The sequence below is a fragment of the Anolis sagrei genome, chromosome 1 (assembly GCF_037176765.1).
Source record: "Anolis sagrei isolate rAnoSag1 chromosome 1, rAnoSag1.mat, whole genome shotgun sequence".
NCBI classification, from domain to species: Eukaryota; Metazoa; Chordata; class Lepidosauria; order Squamata; family Dactyloidae; genus Anolis; species Anolis sagrei.
In genome coordinates this window covers 285,006,861-285,025,756 of record NC_090021.1, presented here as the reverse complement: position 1 = coordinate 285,025,756, position 18,896 = coordinate 285,006,861, and the positions used below count along the sequence as shown (strand labels likewise).

Genomic DNA, 18,896 nt, shown 5'->3' with positions numbered 1-18,896 from the left:
CGAGAAGGAAAAGCCTAAGGCTTAAAGGTTGGTATTGAATTCCATCTGCAATGAATTAGACCAATGTAGAAACAGTTGCCAACTAATTCATAATCTCCGATACAGTTCATTAACTTCTCTGTATCAAAAATAAAGGTATGCCAACATGCATACACTAATTAGCATATGACACATACCAACAATTAATTATGAAGATTATATACCTTGACGTAGATAGATAAAACATACCACCCACAAAAAGTTTAATGTGATCAAACAGACCAGTCTGCAATGATTTATAGTGCTAAAATATGCATATATACTAAAATGTCCTATCACATTCAATGGAGCTTACAGGATATATAGTATTTTTTTCAATGTCCTGTTGAGTTCTAAAAATAAGGTGGAGGAGCACAGATTTCTAAATGTAGAGTATTTAGGAATCTTGAAGCCCAGGTGTTGCCGTTGGCTGGGAGGGCCTTCGCACAGTTAAAACTTGTGTGCGAGCTGTGACGGTACCTCAAAAAGCTTGACTTCACCATGATGGTCCATGCCTTAGTTACATCTAGAATAGATTACTGCAATAAACTCTACATTGGGCTGCTTTTGAAGATGGCTTGGAAAGGTCAGCAGCCAGACTACTAATATGGGCAAGCTAGAGGGAGCGCACCATGCCCCTACTAAAACAGCTCGACTGCCGACAAGTTTCTGGTCCCAATTCAAAGTGCAGATTATCACCTACAAAGTCCTACACGGTTTGGGTCCAGCCTATCCTCATGACCACATGCCCCCAGCGTGGGTTCTAAGATCTGCCAGGGAGGCCCTCCTCTCAGTCACACCTTTGTCTCAAGCTTGGTTGGTGGGGATGAGGGAGAGGGCCTTCACAGTGGTGGCCCTTCAATGGTAGCCCCCCGGAACGCCCTCCCCAGAGAAATTAGGCAAGCCCTCACACTTCTATGTTTCCAAAAAGAGTTGAAAACATGGCTTTTCAAGCAGACCTTTGAGAATGACTAAGACACTAGCTAAACTAGATGACCAAACAAACTGATATTGACTCTAGATTGTTAACTTTACATTTAACTTGTTTTATAGCTGGGATGTTCAATGTGGTTGTACTGCCATTTTAATTTGCAGCTATTGCTGCATTTTTATTATTTTATTTAATTGAGCTGGGGTTTTTCTTATTTTTGTAAGTGTTGTCTTATGTAAATTGATATCGTTACTGTCACAAATCTTGATGTATTTTATGTGTTTTATGGCTTTGTATTTCAAGGAGAGAAGATCACTGCAGACGCAGACAGCTGCGAGAAACAGAAGACGATTACTTCTTGACCAATCTCGATAAAATAGTGAAGAGTAAAGACATCACACTGGCAACGAAGATCTGCATAGTTAAAGCAATGGTATTTCCTTTAGTAACCTATGGATGCCAGAGCTAGATGACAAGAAAGGCTCAGCGAAGAAAGATAAGACGCTTTTGAACTGTGGTGTTGAAGGAAAATTCTGAGAGTGCCTTGGACCACAAGAAGATTAAACTAGTCCATACTGTAGGAAATAATGCCCAAATGCTCGCTGGAGGTAAGGATATTAGAGGCAAAGATGAAGTCACATAATGAGAAGACAGGATAGCCTGGAGAAGACAACGATGCTGGGGAAAATGGAAAGAAAAAGAAAGAGGGTCTGACCAAGGGCAAGATGGATGGATGGCATCCTTGAAGTGACTGGCTTGACCTTGAAGGAGCTCGGGCTGGCCACAACCAACAGGGAGCTTTGGCATGGGCTGGTCCATGAGGTCACAAAGAGTTGGAAACTACTAAACAAATAAACAAAAACAACAATGGCACTATTATGTACTGTTTTGGAAGCCACCCTGAGTCCCTTTTGGGAGATGGTGGTGGAATATAAAGTTGCTGTTGTTATTATTTTCAGACTGGAGGGTTTACTATATTTGAATAGCTATTGTTTGAGGCATATGTTGCCTGCTAAACTAAACTCTGGCCAACACAGGTTATGTAATTATGTGAAACTGTGCCTTTCATGACTGGAAGCATGAAGATGAATTGAGACTTTATCTTGGCTTCTTGGTAAAGTTTGTGAATCATTAGCAGGTTTTAGCTACACTGTCATTGTATAAAATTGTGTCCTATATAACCACAGCTCTTGTAGCAAAAGAATACATTACATATTGTTAACATTATGCAAAAAGCAGAATCAATTCAATCTTTTATCACGGATCTTTTCTATGTGCTTTGACAAAGAATTCTGCACACCAGTTCACACAGTGGTGAAGTGTTTCAAATACCTCATTTTCAAACATAAATAGGTTATCTGTTAAACAGAAGAATATGGCACTCAGAACAGGGATAAGACTGAGGGGAGTGAGATACAATGTCTTGCTATACCATGCTGCCCATCATTAATTAATTAAAGAGTAGGGCCAGGGTTTCACACGTACAAATCTGATAACTGAAGTCCTTAATCAAACAACTTGCATTAAAGCTCTATACCCTTTGCATGCATACAGATATCTATCTATCTATCTATCTATCTATCTATCTATCTATCTATCTAACAAAACAAACAAAATATAAATACTAGAACTCAAAAATTCTAAATAATCAGAAATCTGAAATTGTCCACGTGGGTAACTGAGATAACATCTTTGCTTTTGGATCGGTCAATATTCATGAACTTTGTTTCAAACACAAAATCAGTAAAATGTATAAAACTACCTTCAGGTTATGTATATAAAGTATAAATGAAACATGAAGGAATTTTGTGTTTAGAATTGGATCTCGTCTCCAAAATATTTCATTATATATATGCAAATACAAGTATTCCAAAAACTCCCAGATTCTGAAATCCAAAACACTTCTTATCCCAAGCACTTCAGACAAGGGATACTCACCCTGTATTATACATCTATGATATATTGAATAAGCATTTTTTTTAAATTATGTGCAAAATTTACTTTTGATTTCTACAATCAGCAACTTTCTGATAAGAATGTCTGCAACCAAAAACAACGAATTTCACTGAAAATCTACATTAAATGTTCAGAATTGTTTTAATATAAGCCACTTTCAATATTTTTAAAAAAGCTAGCAGCTTTTGTAAATACCTAACAATAAAACTACTGCATTATACATGCTTTGTTGTCAACAAAACCATGCAACTATCTCAATTGATTCAAATGTCTGATCTATTTGCATGACCAAATGTACACAATCCATGCACTGAGGAGCACTGTTACGTGATTAATGTTCCAGCCCTTAACTGCAAGAACAGGCATGAAACTCCCACGTACTGAAGCACAGCCAAGAACTGCTCCTGTGCTCTATAAAATGGTATTTAAATAGTATCCATTGCACCACAAGAAGTGGGGTGTGTTTCTCCATCAAGCACAACAGGGATTTCATTGCCAAAAATCAAACCTTTTCATAAGCAAGATAACCAAATGTAACTTGTTATTTATATTTGTAATTATGTAGTCAAATTACATTTTAATCTAAAGTCTTTTAAGAAATGTCTAAATTTCTCTGAAAATATGTGTTTATCAACACTGATGTTTCCAACTGCTAACAAGAAGTAGCAATGATACAGAAATGACATACCATATTAAAGATACAAAGAACTAAGAGGAAACAAGGTTCAAAGTCTAAAATATTAAAGGTAATACAGGGTGAGGCAGCATAACTTCCTTTTTTCAAAACTTAATCAAACCCACTGTATGAATCAGAAATTTTTATTTTTATAATGAGGCGCATACCTAAAGTTTTGTTTTACGTAGTTTTGAAGATCAAATTAGGTAGGTGACGTCCCCCATTCTCCATACACTGAGTAAACCGATTTGTGGTGTTTGTCATGACTCTTGCCAACATAGCAGGCATTATGTTGGCAATTTCTTCCTGGATGTTGGTCTTCAAATCTTGTAGGGTCCTTGGATGGTTCACATAAACATGGGATTTCAAAAAGCCCTATAGAAAAAAATCACAAGGGGCCAAATCTGGAGAGCGGGCCAGCCACTCCAAATCCGCTCGAAAAGTAGGCCTCAACAGCAAAAGCATGCTTCTCACTGTTCCAACGCATGATGGCGACTGAACTGTGTCAGGACAAAACTTTATACTCCCGCCTCTCGAACAAGACCACTAGTGTTCCGCTACGTCTTCAACCGACTGAATGGCGCGCATTTTAAAAAAGGAAGTTATGCTGCCTCACCCTGTACATAGGGATGCTACTACAGTAGTTAACTCCACCAGCTACTTTTGAAGAGTTTGCCTTTGGCAAAGCTGGCAAAACAACTAGAAATCATCTAGCTACTTCGAATACATAGTACTTAAACACCTGATACAGTGCTAGAAAATGTGTAATATTTCTTCCCCATTCCCTCTAGTTTGAAGCAAGGAATTCACAAGGCCTTAGAACCACAAGATTCTATTGTTTGGATTGAAAATTATATTATATAGTTAAAATAAAACAGCTAACAGTGCGTCCTAGAGACTAGGATGCGGAACAATGGCTTCAAACTACAAGAACGGAGATTCCACCTGAACATGAGGAAGAACTTCCTAACAGTGAGAGCTGTTCAGCAGTTGAACTCTCTGCCCCGGAGTGCAGTGGAGGCTCCTTCTTTGGAAGCTTTTAAACAGAGGCTGGATGGCCATCTGTTGGAGGTGCTTTGAATGTGATTTCCTGCTTCTTGGCAGGTGGTTGAACTGGATGGCCTATGAGGTCTCTTCCAACTCTATGATTCTACGATTCCTCTCCTGAGGGTTACTGTTGGAAACCGTATTGATATTTCTCGACTGCAGCAATTTTATAAAGAACTAGCTGTGCCCTGCCACGCGTTGCTGTGGCCTATAGTAAAACTTATCAAAGTTGAGGTAGATATCTGGACTATTATGAAAGAGAGGTCCCTACCTATTCCTTCCCCCCTTTCCTCCCCCTTTCTCTCCTTTCTTCCTTCTCTACCTCTTTCTTTCTTTCCTTCTTTCACTACTTGGTTTCATCCTTCTCTCTTTCCTTCATTCCCTCCCCCTTTCTTCCTTTGCCTTTCTTCCCTCCCTGTTTGCTTCCTTCTTTCACTTTTTATTTCCTTTTATTTCACCACCATCATAACAATAACAATAATGCAATGCATTGCCTCTGGGACCTGACACCTCTCCCATTCCCCCTAAAAGGGTCTCATAGGAACAATAGCATCATAATAATAATAGAAATAACAACCTTTACCCGCCACGTGTTGCTGTGGCCAATCTTCCCTCTTTCTCTCCTTCTTTCCCTCCCTCCCTCCCTCCCTCCTTCCTTCCCATCTTTCCTTCTCCTCTTCTTTCTCTATCTCTTTCCTTCCTTCCCCCTTTTTCTTTCTCTTCTGCTGTCTCTCTTTTCTTTCCATCTTTCCTTTTCTTTCCTTTTCTTCTTCCTCTAACTTTCCTTCCTTCCCCCTTTTTCTTTACCTCCCTTTCTCTTTCTTCCTTCTTTCCTTCCTTCCTGTCTTTCCTAGATTTTGACAGGGCGGGAAGGGGCGGGGTGGCCTGAAGTAAAAGGAGGTAAGATTGGGGCAGGGGAGTGATGGAGCGTGGGGTTGCGTGTGTGTGTGCGGCGGTGGGGGGAGTGATGGAGCCTGGGGTTGCGTGTGTGTGTGCGGCGGCGGGGGGAGTGGGGTTGCGTGTGTGTGCGGCGGTGGGGGGAGTGATGGAGCGTGGGGTTGCATGTGTGTGTGCGGCGGCGGGGGGAGTGATGGAGCGTGGGGTTGTGTGTGTGTGTGCGGCAGGGTGTGTGTGTGTGCGGGAAGCGGCGCGGCGGGGCTTGGAGTGGGCATGGTTTCTGCAGAGGGAACGTTGGCCGGAAGGCCATGTGCGCGCGCGATGGAACTTGCGGCTGGGCGCCAATGCGCATGCTCAGTTGTTTTGCCGTTTTGTGAGTGTGTTGTGTTGTTTTTCATTTTGAGTAGATATGTTTGTACCTTGTGGGTTGTGTTATGAGCATGGGAATTTTGGTTAAGTTTCGTTGGGGTTTTTTTGAGTTTTGTTCTTTTGCCGTTTTGTGAGTGTGTTGCTGTGTTGTTTTTCATTTTGAGTAGATATGTTTGTACCTTGTGGGTTGTGTTATGGGCACGGGGATTTTAGTTAAGTTTCGTTGGGGGATTTTTGAGTTTTGTTGTTTTGCCGTTTTGTGAGTGTGTTGTTGTGTTGTTTTTCATTTTGAGTAGATATGTTTGTAGCTTGTGGGTTGTGTTATAGGCACGGGGATTTTAGTTAAGTTTCGTTGGGGGATTTTTGAGTTTTGTTGTTTTGCCGTTTTGTGAGTGTGTTGTTGTGTTGTTTTTCATTTTGAGTAGATATGTTTGTACCTTGTGGGTTGTGTTATGGGCACAGGGATTTTGGTTAAGTTTCGTTGGGGGATTTTTGAGTTTTGTTGTTTTGCCGTTTTGTGAGTGTGTTGTTGTGTTGTTTTTCATTTTGAGTAGATATGTTTGTACCTTGTGGGTTGTGTTATGGGCATGGGAATTTTGGTTAAGTTTCGTTGGGGGGTTTTTGAGTTTTGTTTCCTCGTTGGATGCCCCTAACAAATTTATATATATAGATTTAGTCACAATTTTTGGGAGGGGCAAAATGAAACAGTGACTCTTTTCCCGTGTGGATATCTTCTTAACATTGACATTCTATAACAAAGTAATAAGAGGAGAAGGACCATTATTCAGTGCTGAACTCTCTCTTTGAGCATTTTATGTTTTGTCTTACAGCAGAAAAACAAATGATTCATTCTAATTTATTTTGTCTCTTATGCAATTAAATATGTAATTAAAACTTTAGACATCTCTTAAGAGGAGAGCTGCCACATTGCTTTATAAGAAAAACCAGTGCAAAAAGATCAAACTTATATTTACATAAAATATTGTTGGCCTGCAAGATCTGTTCTGAGCTGTGAACATCCTACTTTTATCACAACTCATTATAACAGCCATATGATATATAGAACAGATGCCTGAAATTTGCTTATCCTTTTCCCTCTGTACCTTGAAGTTTAAACTCTAAACATGGCAACCAGGTCTTACTAATTCATCTGAAAGGCTTCCTCACTGGATATAAATGTCCTAAATAAATGAAATAAGCACTCATTTCTGAATTTATCTTTCAAAATCTTGTTGTTCTCCTCAAATTACCTTTTATGATTTTCCAAAAAGTTCCTGAAACTTCAGGAGCAGCAAAGCAGAAAATATCTGTTCTATGAACTGAATGTTGATTACAATGTCCAGAAACCAGGTTTCTGAGGGCACACAGGGTTTTCTTGGCAAGATTTCTTCAAAGATTTCCCATTGCCTTCCTCTATGCCCAAGATCACCCACTAGGTTTCCATGACTCCTAAAGTTCTTGCCCAATGTTCAAATCACTATGCCACACTGACTCTCAATCTTCTGAGTTCTTGATAAGGGATTGTTCATTTAACATGATGCTATTTTACTAAAAACATTCTATTTTCAATATTTCTCAGTATGTTCGAGTAGTACATTTCTGGTACATCGAACAGAAATGTTCGAGTAGTACATTTCTGGTGATCATGTTGCACACCTTATAGCAGGACTTTTGTCCAATTTTCACAGTAGCAGACTGGATATCCATCCTTTGGAAAATCTAAGAAGCTAAGAACCATTTCCTTGTACCGCGGGGGGCGGGTGTAACATTGTGGTATTGCACTGCTGGAAAAGACAGTCAGGAGAACTTGCTTATTTACTAATTAGCACTTACTGAAACAAAATCCGTGTATTAAACATGAAGTAGCATACATTTTAACCTTTTCCCCCTTGTGTACTGTTTCTTCAAAATAAGTTCTAACTGCTTGTGTGAGTTATACTGGCATTTTCACTCCATGTATAAAGCTTGGATTAAAAATTATGTACTATGTTGTGTAGAAATTATATGTATCTATGAATGCTTATGAATCGCTCAACGTTAGTGATAAACATTACAGTAGTATACTGAATCCTAGAACTGCAGGCTAATAGGAGTTAAGATGACATGGAAATCCACTTGTGCCAAAGGAGGGGCAGTTCCATCACTATGGAGGTCCACCCATTTGAGGTTCCAGTTACCTGAGGAAAGCTCTACTGGTGACAACTACTGGTGAGTTTTCTGCCACAAAGAGTAAAAACTGGTAATATTTCTGCTACAAGGAGATCATGAAAAAGTGTGAGATGAAGAAGTCTTTGCTTCTCTGGATCCAACCCATGACAGTGAGGCCCCAGGACCAAATGTAAACCTGTACAACCCTCTAGTTTCTACAGATATTTTCCATCACATTGTAATCAATTAGTGTTTGATTTCTGAAATTGTTTTAAAAACTGCAAAACGCACACTAGCCATTTATGTGGATCTCTCTATTGGGAGGGGAGTAGTATTTTCCTGTTAGCTTCTTAAACTGATATAAAAGAGCTATACACTAATGTATCTTAACAGGTAAGCTAGCATATTTTTGTAGGCAGACTTTTAGTAGCTATTGATAGGTATGAGAAAATGTTACGTTATATTCTCTATATTTATTATTTTAATTTTTGGTTTTGAAACAGTGGTCATAAAGCCAAAAACTTTTTAAAAAGAAACAAATTACACATAAACTGGAGAGGATCAAATGTGTTCTCAAAACCACAGTACTGCAGCATGCAGCTGAATGCCAAGCAGGGCAGTAAATGTCCCCATGTTCAAACATTCTTCTTCAGTGACTTCAGGGAAGATGGAAAACCCAGTATAGCCTAAACTATTTTTATATAAATATTTGTTCTCTTTCTCAGTCGCTCCATGTTTTCTGTTCATTCTAAAAGCTGGTCCTCCCAACCTTATTTCTAACTTTGGCAGTCAAATTTATTCATATTAACACACATGTACATGCATACCACAAAACAATATAAAGCCAGAGTAATAAACATTTTATCAGTTTAAGAAAAAGAATGCAATAGATTAGATTGCAATATGAAATCCTCAAAATGTGAACTTTCAAAATCATGAAATGAAAAATTAAACACATATTAAAAAGTCTAGCCTCATGGTATGTGATAGCAAACCTTATATAATATTTTATTTTGCTTGGAAACTGCCTCAAGTTATCAAACTGAAAGAATTCCTAGTTTTGTGCGTCTCCACACACATTACCAATGTCAGTCCCTCTAATGTCTTTTAGGAGGGGGGAAGGGGGGAAGGATAGGAAATATTGCTGCTACCAAGTGAAACATTATTGGAAAAGCTCAAGTTTATTGGACGAGAAGGTAATATACTGGCATGTTTTTAATTCACTTTCCTTAGAAGAAAGTGTAGTCCAAAATGAGTATTACATCCTATTGAGATCATGTGCACACACATTCTTTTGAAAAGAAAGTGAACCTTAAGTCAACTTCTGATTGAATTGTATCCTAGGCTGAGTACCTTCTCAGTACATTACACATTAATATGTGTAAGGGAGCCTCACAGAATCGGAGTTGGAAGAGGCCTCTTGAACCATTGAGTCCAACCCTCCCACTCAAAGCAAAAGCTCTAGAGCAGCTGTTTTGGCTTTCAACTCCCAGATATTCTAACAACTAGTAAACTAACTGGGATTTCTGGGAGTTGTAAGCCAAAACACCTGGGAACCCACAGGTTGAGAACCAGCACCTCTTGGAAGACCTTCCTTTTCGGAGACATTACTTAACTCTGTTTAGTGACCCTCTAGATGTTTTTGGCAAGTTTGGAGTTTATTTTACAGAAAAATGGAACATCTATTCCCAAATGAATATACAAACTGAATCTATTGGAAGCTGTTTTTTACTGCTAGTTTTTTATCTGCTGTTTGCTATCTGACATTTTTTATGACTGTATATATTTACATTTTTATGGGCTTTTAAATCTATCCTGTGCTCTTTAAAAATCTATACAAAATGTCTTAACATATATTTTTGAAGATGACTATGCAAGAGTTTATTAAAGTGCCTTATCAATTTATAGAGAACATGAAAATGACCTAAAAACTCAATTACTCCCAACTACTAATTCATGAGATAGGAAAACAGGAAGCTGCCTTTTGTCAAGTCAAATGATGGCTCCACATTATCCAATACCATTAATACTTACTGGCAGCAGTGATCCAAGATAAATTCTCCCTTGCAATACTTACAGTATGCCTTGGAATTTCTCTGTAAATCTTAACAATACCACAATGGGGTGAGCCCTTCTTTCAAAGATAAGCTAAAACAAATTACAGATCTAATCAAGAGTAAGGGTCATCAGAACTTTAGCTCAGTAACTGAAGACCTGGTTCCAATGCCTATTTATAGGCTAATATTCATGTAATCCTAAATAGGTTTTAAAATATTTAACCCATTTTGCCATAATTCTAGCAGCTGTTCCATCACATGCAGCAGGACCAGAGGAAGAAAGCAGATCCATCACCAAGCCTCCCAATCTATCATCAACAACATCCTACCCTGACACTTTGCCTCACCTGCAATATCCAGAAGCCATATCACCAATCTGTAGAAGGAAGGTGGGGAGAAGATTACACTGATTCTATTGACTCAGTTGAGAAACCAATATTTTTTGCTTCTCCTTTGAATTGTTTTCAAACCAGAGAGTGCTGCTATGAACCATCTATTTGACCATTATGAAAATCTCCATTAAGAATTGGTGTCCGCATTTTCTTCTTTTCAATTTTCCTCTCCATCCTTTTCCTTTATGTATAATGCCTCTTTGTGTCATAAACCTGAAGCAGCATCTGTCTTTGTTCATTGGCAAGCTGCTCTATGAACATTTAGATTAAAGAAATACATAATATTCAATGAACAGTCAAATATTTTACTCGACTCATTTGTGGAACATCCAAAGCAACCCAGCAAACAACCCACTAATCAGTTACAAAAAGTTCAGGTTTTCCGATTTTTCTGGAAACACCTACACAATTATGGTGCATGGGTGGACATAATTTTCACAATTAAAAATGAACTTGTCTTTTTTAATCTATGAGAAACCTCAGGGCTAAAGAAACTAATTACAGGCTTCACCATTATCAACCTAGGCTGAACTATCAAGAACGCAATAGTAGAAACAGTGATAGAGGAAGTTATTTCACAATGCAGCTGGATAAAACTAAAACAGATGCTCAGTGCACACATTACCTGGTGCTACTTTACAGAGTAGCCTAGAACTTACCATCTGTACCACTATTGCCACTGCTCCTTTAGGTCCATCACTCATACAAAGTTAAACTTACTAAAGCACTGCTTTTAAACAAACAGCTGCCTTTCTCCAATGAGTAACAGAATGAAGTCACAAATTAATATCAACTGAAGAATGTTCCATAGATTAATAGCTATTCTTCTGAAGAAAAACCACTGAGATGTATCACCCTGGTAACATGAAACTAAGAACAATCTGGCATATATCTTCTTCCTGGTTATAAAATGATATCTAGGCTTCTTTTAAAAATAAATCCAGCCATGGAACATTACATTCAATTTCTCTAAAATTAGGACTGAACAGACACATAACAAAGAAAAGTGTCAGGTAGGCCCTTATATACAAAATTAGTCAACAAAAATGGGGGGGGGGGGGAATCCTGAAATACAAAAGAATGCATGCCTTTTTCCAGGTAATAAAAGCTAATGGTGATTTAGTTAGGAAAGTGCTATCAAATTTGTTAAAGGCTTAAAACTAAAAGTCAACAAGGTTAAGCTATTTCAGGTTCTCAATCCGCTGGAGGGAGGCACTGTCAAAAATTAGACGCCAGTCATGCCCACCACAGACAGTGTATTTTCACCAACAGAAGCCAAGGAACTCTATAATAGTCCCAGGATAAGGGGCCCAATCTATGCCAGCATCTATTATATCCTGATGTTTTGTGTTCTGGCAGCAGTGTGATATAGCAATAGAAACACAACAAACCACACACAGCCTATTTAAAATGAATTTGCGCACTTGGTCTCTATTTTTAAAAGGGGGAAAGCTACATATTATTACTTACAATATGTTTAAGAACTCCACAAAATGTAGACTATGTATTATGAGGGACTGGGCCTTCTTATAGTCTGGGGACCATTGAAACACCACTAAAAGGTTTATTTTTACTTACATATGAAAGGGTAACCCAACTTTCAGTAGGAATAGTTTTAGAGGTAGCGATAAGAAACCAACTATTGGAAAGCCAGCCAACCTGTAGGATTTATGTTTTTAAAAAGAACGCCCAGGCTTTTTCTATATCCCAGTGGGTATCCTGCATATCCTGTAAGCAGTGAATATTAAGCAGTAAGTCCCTTGGTGCAAAGACTGAACTATTTATATGGAGAATACTGTGCCTCTTTCTTTCATAGAAGAGAATACTATAGCACTATAAATGAAGATGAATACAAAAGGAATTCAAAGGGGGCCAATCCCCCTCCCTCTTTCAACTCTTGCAGACTGTCGAAATCAATGGTTGTCTAAATCAATGGTTGTCTCTTAGCTTTTCAGTTTGCCCTTCTCCATATACAATGCCAAAAAACCCGAGTTCAACATACAGCAGCATTAAGCTAAGCAAAAGAAGGGAAAGCTTTTAGCAAGATTAAATATCTCCATCTTACAGTATCTGCTAAACTGTTTATTTATCTAGTACACATGCTAGGTACCAGGTATATATATGACCAAACAAACAGTAGGCCCACAGATAGTTTAAGAGGGATTTTTAAGGATTGTTTTATTCAAATACTTAAAATAAAAATAGTGGTACCCCACTTGAAAAACAGCTGACCATAACTTTGAGTATGTACTTCAGGACTTGTCCTTTGTAACTGCTATAATACCTTGATAATGATAATACTGACTTTGGTTATAGGAGTTGTAGGCCAAAAGAGAAACCGGAAAGTACTAGTATCTATTCAATACTTCATCCACTTGCTTTAGTAAACTGACTGTAATGGAAACCAGATACCTAGATGAGCCTTCTTCAGCTGATTGTTCTCCAGATGCCTTGGACCTCAATCTAGCTGTCCAGTATGGCCAAAGTTCAAGAATTATGGGAGTTTAGTTCAAATGACTTGGAGGGGACCAAGTTGCTGAAAATCCACACAGATAGTTGAGAAAAAAGAACTTTTGTTAGAATATACATTTTCTTTTGATCACTATGCATTTCTAAACTTAAACTTAATGTCAGGAAGTAATCCATTTTTATGGATTTTCCACTCCCTTTTCAGGCCCATATGTTGCTGCCCTCCATTGCTTGTGAAAGGATTCCAAGTGAAACTCTTGCTTTGGGAATACAAATAGATTAAAATATTGCATCCTATGCATGCCTGCATACACACACATATATATAATTTCTGAAAAACTCAGGTAACATAGGTTAACTTTAAATGTATCCAAAAACTGACCTGCTTTAATTGATTAGATTACCTAGCATCACAGTGCATGAAGTTTTTTAACTTATGTATATACATATCAAAAAGTACAAAAGGCTGTTGCGGGGATGGAGTTTGAACAAAAAACAATATCCAAGATATATATACAGAGCAAGCAAAACATTAGGAAAAGCAATTGCTAGGCAGTCTTCATCTGTTCCATATCCCAACAGGTGATGCAAAGGAAAAAGGAAGCCTCTTCTAACAGTATGACAAGCACATGAGCCTTTTGTTATATTACTGTACTAAACCAAAAGTATTTTGAATATAGTAAAATTAACTAAGGTTATACTGTGCTCTATGAATTAGGATGGCAACAGAAAGATAGGGGTAGCCATGTTGGCTGTGAAGCAAAAGCAATGTATCTTTATTAGGCCACATCCATAGCATTCGTCATCAGTCAGATGTTAAAAATCATACAAGAGACAAATGGTAATTGTGTTAAAGCCACAGGCCTACATTCTGTCTGAGATTGTTGTCTTTTAAATGGTATGGAGGGAATTCAATACAGGCAGAGGCCAATCCCCTTATTTACCACGTGAGAACTAGAGACAAAGAGCAATAAAAGGCCAGTAATAAAATTTCACCACCATTAGCAACATGAAAGTAACTTTACTATAGATCTAGTTCTCCTTGACCTTTGCAAAACTAGCTGTAAAAAAACTTTTTTTCCAGATGTAATAATGCAAAGACTCCTTGAGAAAGTCAATGTTCTTTGCCTCAGAAAGGAGCAGTTAGCTTGGTCCTCATATGATCAATAAGGGGAGGGGCCTCCACCTGCATTGAATTCTCTCAGTACCATCTTTACTGACTCACTGGACTATGACTCTAACGTCTTCGTCATCATCATTTCCCCCATGTATGACTTTTAACATCTCTGCCTCAGAAGAAACCAGGGAAGCTTCAAAAGTTTGCATAATATATTTTATGCCTTGGAGTTGACCCCAAAAAGGCATCACTACTTGTGGATAGTATGTTAACAGTACCTCATGAAAAGCAAGGATATTTTTGCAAGTGGGCATTGTTGTCATAATATACTGTAAAAATCCTAATTCCCACTGGAATGTTTCAAGAACAGAATAAGAAATGGCACTGCTGACCTGCTCACATTCAAAATCAATGAAGAGCATTCAGTTCCAAAGAAATATACAGTCATATTGCACAAGCATTAAGACGCAGCATCCTTTGCAAAACTTGTTTACAATTTGCATGCAAAAAAGCAAACATATACACCACACACAACATTCATTATGGTGAAGGAGGGCAGGGTCTGAGTCAGTTTCATCAGAAAAAAAAAACACTAAATTAAAGAACCACCAGCCTAGAGTCATCCAAACAAACCAGGAATCTATTGAAATCCAACACCTATATTCTGAAAGCACTGCAGGAATTCAAGTGTAGTGTTTCCGAAAACAAAGATTTACTAAAATGGCACCTTAAAAATCTGTAAAATCACCCAAGCCAAAATGGTTTTTTAGAAGTCTGAGTTTGTTGTAGAAAAAACAGCAGCAGTATTAGTCAAGGTTAGACAAGGAGAATTTCCTGTTTATGAACATCATCTGTCCTGTCTCTCCCCCCCCTCCCCCCCAATGCAGACAAATGTACTCCTCGGCAAATAAAAACATTCCACAATTACCCATTGGATATATGCATATTAATGCCTAAAATGGACCATGTGACCTCCACGCTACCAAAATGGGCCATTTAAAACAGAAAATAAAACACAATTGTGCCTGATTTTATGGTTTTGATTTAAATATAAACAACTAACTCCTACCTGTTCTGCAAGATCCAGTTTTAAGGTATTGCTTGCTCACTTCTCTGAACTCCAGGGACAGAAACTACAATTCATTCCTCCACTCCCTTTCCCACATTATAAGCATGCAAAATATCCCCCAAGGCATTACCTTTGAATTTGCTAAATATTACTGCAGTGTCCAAGCTGACTTGGAAAAAACAAGAAACAGCCAAGCTGCCCAGCAAAAATACTTGCACACTCAGAAGTGGGTAAAAAAAAAATCAGATGTAAATGAAAAGTTGTGAGATGGGATTAAACCTAATCCCTACCGCCCATCTTTTAAGTACAAGATACAGATGCATTGCTCCTATGCAACATTCTCCCTTTTCTCCCGATTTTGAAGTTTAGCTTGTGTTTGATTCCGATTGTTTTCTGTAAGTAACTTACCCTTTTCTCTCCTGCATAAGGACTGTTTCCACTCATCCCCTCCTCTCAAATTCCTTTCCTGGGGGAGGAGGCACTTAATGCACAAACCCCACTGCTACTGCTGCCCTCTTCTTTCCACTGCAGAGTCTCTCAGGAAAAATAATCAACTTGCTCAATGAGGTTTGGGGGATATAGGAGTCCTCTTCTCCTCTTTCCTTTTACTGGGAAAAGATGAATCAATCTACGTGCAGGCTACGGAAAGCCAAGCAAATACACTGCTGCTTCTCTTTCCCTTGTTTAAATTGGGGGCAGGGTGAGCAAGTCCTCTCTCTTGCAAGGAAAGCTCCTATACTTTCTGAGCTCATTACCGATGGACAAATGGTGAATATTTGGGGCGAAGAGCGAGAGGGAGAATCTTCCCCCTCTTTCCCAATAAATCACAGGAGCAGGACCTCCCATTTTAGCAAATTTGGGGACAATCCACCATGCAGCAAAGGAATACGGCACTTTAAAGTGCTGGTGGTGAAGAGAAGGGGTGGGAGCCAATATAACTGAGAGTAACCCAAGGTCTCTGAAGTCCAATTAGAGGGGGAATGGTGATTATTATTACTGTTATTCTGCTTTCTTCTCTTAAACAAGACCCAAAGCTGCTCACAACAATAAAAAAGTACAAATTACAATTTAGAACCTACAACATACAAACATTAAAATGGAATCGAACACAGAAAGAGTTAAAACGAATAGTTAAAATCACCTCAAAGTGACTGAAGGGCAGAGAGAGGTGAGGAGAAACATTACTGTAAAGGATGCTGGGTAGTGTTTCAGTGGTCTGAATAGTTTTCAATGGTTTTAGGTGAGTCCAACTATTTATTTTAATAATAATAAATATTTTTATTGATTAGCCCTTAGGCCATATCACCAAACCAAACAAGAGAGCTTGATACAACTTAATAAAACTCTACGTAGTAAGTTAAATAAGACACTTTTAATAATACAGTAAATTAGTATGACAAAACTATATACATGGATCGTTTTTTCCCTATCCCCCCCCCCCCCCCCACAATTTACCTTGATCAGCCCAACATATATTTTAACAATTCTATATTTTAATGTTGATACAGGATGGGCCAAAAGTCACAAAAGCATCTGATGTTTGAATAACTTTTTTTGGGGGGGGGGGACTGTTTTTAGTATTGTGAGCTGCTTTGAGTCTCGTTTGAAAGAAAAAAGAAAGGATATAAATAAATATAATCTAAAATAATAATATGTTGACTTGTATATAATAATAGTATTTTGATTTCCATCAGGCATGGGCAAACTTGGGCCCTCCAGGTGTTTTGGACTCCAACTCCCACAATTCCTAACAGCCTACCGGCTGTTAGGAATTGTGGGAGTTGGAGTCCAAAACACCTGGAGGGCCCAAGTTTGCCCATGCCTGATTTATACCCTGATGGAGACCTTAAGTGGCTCCAAAAAAGAGGAGGGGGTGTGTTCCCTTCTGTCCCTTTCCATTGCAGCGAGCAAAAAGGAGAGGAATCTTGTGAGCCGCCCTCATGGCATGTGGAAGAGTGTGTGTGTGTGTTGTGTGTGTTCCTCCTCGGCTTGAGACACTTTCAGGGCTTGCTGTGAGGAAAGATGAGACTTCTGCTGAGAGTAGGTCCTGAAGCCGAGGCCTTCCTCCCTCTCCCAGCCCTGTCCTTGCCTCCCAAAACTCACCCAACAAACTTGCCGCCGCTCCTGAAGGAAGAGCTGCTGCTTCTGCCTGCCTCTCTCTCTCTCCCTCCGCCTCGCCAATGCCTGGGATGAGCTCACCCACCCACCGCGGCTCCCCGCTCCGCCTGCAAAGTATCACTCCAACTCTCGCGAGAAGCCGCAACAGCTCGGCGGCGGCTTCTCTCCCAGGCGAGAGAAGTGGAGGAGTGTCGGCGTTGCTATGGTAACTGCCAAGCGGCGGCCTAGCGGCGGGCGGTGAAGCCTGCCTCCATAAGCGAAACGGTCGCCAAGCAATGGCTGGCGAAGTCCGACCGGTCTCTTTCTCTCTCTGCCTTGACCAAGGAGCAAGGGGGTTTCTCCAGCTCAGGCCTGGGCAAACTCGGGCCCTCCATGTGTGAAAAAGAGTACTCGTGGTCAACAAGTTAAACATGAGCCAACAATGTGATGCGCCGGCAAAAAAAAGCCAATGGGATTTTGGCCTGCATTTACTCCATTTTGGCAGGAAAAACGAAATGCAAAGATACAGAATGGGGGACAAGTACTGCCTGGCTCGAGAGCAGTACGTGTGAAAAAAATATTGGAGTCTCAAGTTAAACATGAGCCAACAATGTGATGCGGCAGCAAAAAAGCCAATGGGATTTTGGCCTGCATCAAGAGGAGCATAGTGTCTAGATCTAGGGAAGTAATGCTACCCCTCTATTCCGCTTTGGTTAGACCACACCTGGAATATTGTGTCCAATTCTGGGCACCACAACTGAAGAGAGATATTGAGAAGCTGGAAGGTGTCCAGAAGAGGGCAACTAAAATGATCAAGTGTATGGAGAACAAGCCCTATGAGGAGCAGCTTAAGGAGCTGGGCATGTTTAGCCTGAAGAATAGAAGGCTGAGAGGAGATATGATAGCCATGTATGTGAGAGGAAGCCACAGGGAGGAGGGAGCAAGCTTGTTTTCTGCTTCCCTGGAGACTAGGACGTGAAACAATGGCTTCAAACTACAAGAAAAGATATTCCATATGAACATGAAGATCTTCCTGACTGTGAGCCGTTCAGCAGTGGAACTCTCTGCAATGGAGTGTGGTGGGGGCTCCTTCTTTGGAAGCTTTTAAACAGGCTGGATGGCCATCTGTCAGGGGTGATTTGAATGCAATTTTCCTGCTTCTTGGCAGGGGGTTGGACTGGATGGCCCATGAGGTCTTTTCCAACTCTATGATTGTATGTGTTTTGGACTTCAACTCCCACCATTCCTAACAGCCTCAGGCCCTTTCCTTTTCCCCCCTCAGCCGCTCAAGCCCATGCCAGCTCCAGCTCCTGAAGCTGAGGGTCTTCTGCAGGAAGGAAGGCCTACAGCAGCTCCTCGGAGTCAGGTCCTGGCGAGTCCTGCCAAGAACCCAAACAGAAAAGGCCTTCGTGCAGCCAGCAATGCCTCCCTCCCTTCTGCAAGGGGAAATGAGCAAAGCAGGAAAGTACAAAATGCCTGTGCCTTCGAGTCGCTCCATTAACGACTCCATTGATTTCATGGCAGTGTTTATTTTTAGGCAAAGTAGCCTAGAAGTGTATTTTGCCACTGTGCTTTCAAGTATGTGACACATATTTTTATATAGGCAGCCCCCAAGTTATGAACAAAATAGGTTCTATCAGTTTATGCTTAAGT

General features: G+C 39.7%; 1 protein-coding gene across 7 annotated transcripts in view; it reads right to left on the bottom strand.

Moving 5' to 3' along the window:
• The window catches only part of SIPA1L1 (signal induced proliferation associated 1 like 1), a 181,784-nt gene extending 164,425 nt beyond the window's left edge, over positions 1 to 17,359 (bottom strand). For 4 of the 7 annotated variants that reach the window (XM_060761557.2, XM_060761548.2, XM_060761605.2 and 1 more), the window contains exon 1: positions 17,250 to 17,359. The gene's annotated coding sequence lies outside the window, so the exon portion shown is untranslated. Of the gene's footprint in view, positions 1 to 15,554; positions 15,871 to 17,249 lie in introns of those variants that run through there. The other 3 variants (XM_060761586.2, XM_060761596.2, XM_060761575.2) reach the window with 2 other exon arrangements.
• Between the last annotated feature and the right edge of the window lie 1,537 nt (positions 17,360 to 18,896).